This window comes from Chrysochloris asiatica, unplaced genomic scaffold (genome assembly GCF_000296735.1).
Source record: "Chrysochloris asiatica unplaced genomic scaffold, ChrAsi1.0 scaffold00002, whole genome shotgun sequence".
Lineage (NCBI taxonomy): Eukaryota > Metazoa > Chordata > Mammalia > Afrosoricida > Chrysochloridae > Chrysochloris > Chrysochloris asiatica.
Genome location: NW_006408520.1, coordinates 37,334,975 through 37,335,942, shown reverse-complemented (window position 1 = coordinate 37,335,942; position 968 = coordinate 37,334,975).

Genomic DNA, 968 nt, shown 5'->3' with positions numbered 1-968 from the left:
AAGATAAAATGTCTGAGACAAATGACCTAGAGTTAGATCTGGACTCCATTCTGGAAAGAGGGCAGGCCTTGGAAATGCCTGAGAAGGAATTCAGAATAATGATTATAAAATGTTTCAAAATACTTTATAATGGATTTGAGAAAAATAAGGAAGAAATCAGGAAAGTGTTACAGGAACAATCAAATAAGATAGATACAGCACTGGAAACAATTCGAAACCTACAGAAAGAGGTCCAAATGATCAATAACAGAATATCAGAAATAGACAATACTCTGAAAGGGCAAAGGAGTAGAATAGACTAGATGGAAGGCAGAACCAGTGAGCTGGAAGACAAATCTCTCAATACCACTAAGATAGAAGAGCAAACTCAAAAAAGGATTAAAAATCTGAAGAAGGTCTAAGATTCATGTTGGACAACATGAAGAGGAATAACTTAAGAATTATCGGCATTCTAGAACGAGAAGAATTACATAAGTCTGCAGAAGAAAGAGTTGAAGAACTGCTGGAAGAAAAATTCTCTAACATCCTGAAAAGTGAAAAGAAGATCAACGAATGCCAGGAAGGATAGACCCCAAAAGAAAATCACCAAGACATATCATAATCAAGCTCTGGAATATTTATTCTTTGAAATGTTGTCCACAGTTTGTCATGATTCACACAGTATAAAATCTTTGAATAGTCAATAAGTCACAGGTAGACATCTTTCTGATATTCTCTGCTTTCAGCCAAGATCTATCTGATGTCAGCAATAATATCCCTTGTTTCCATTTCCTCGTCTGAATCCAGATTGAACCTCTGGCAGTTCCTCTGGCAGATCCTTGTCAATGTACTGCTGAAGCCATTTTTAAATTATCTTTCACAAAATTTGCTTGCATGTCATATCAGTAATATTGTTCAATGACTTCCACATTCTATTGTATCACCTCTTTTGGAATGGACACAAATATGTATCTTTTCTTATCAGTTGG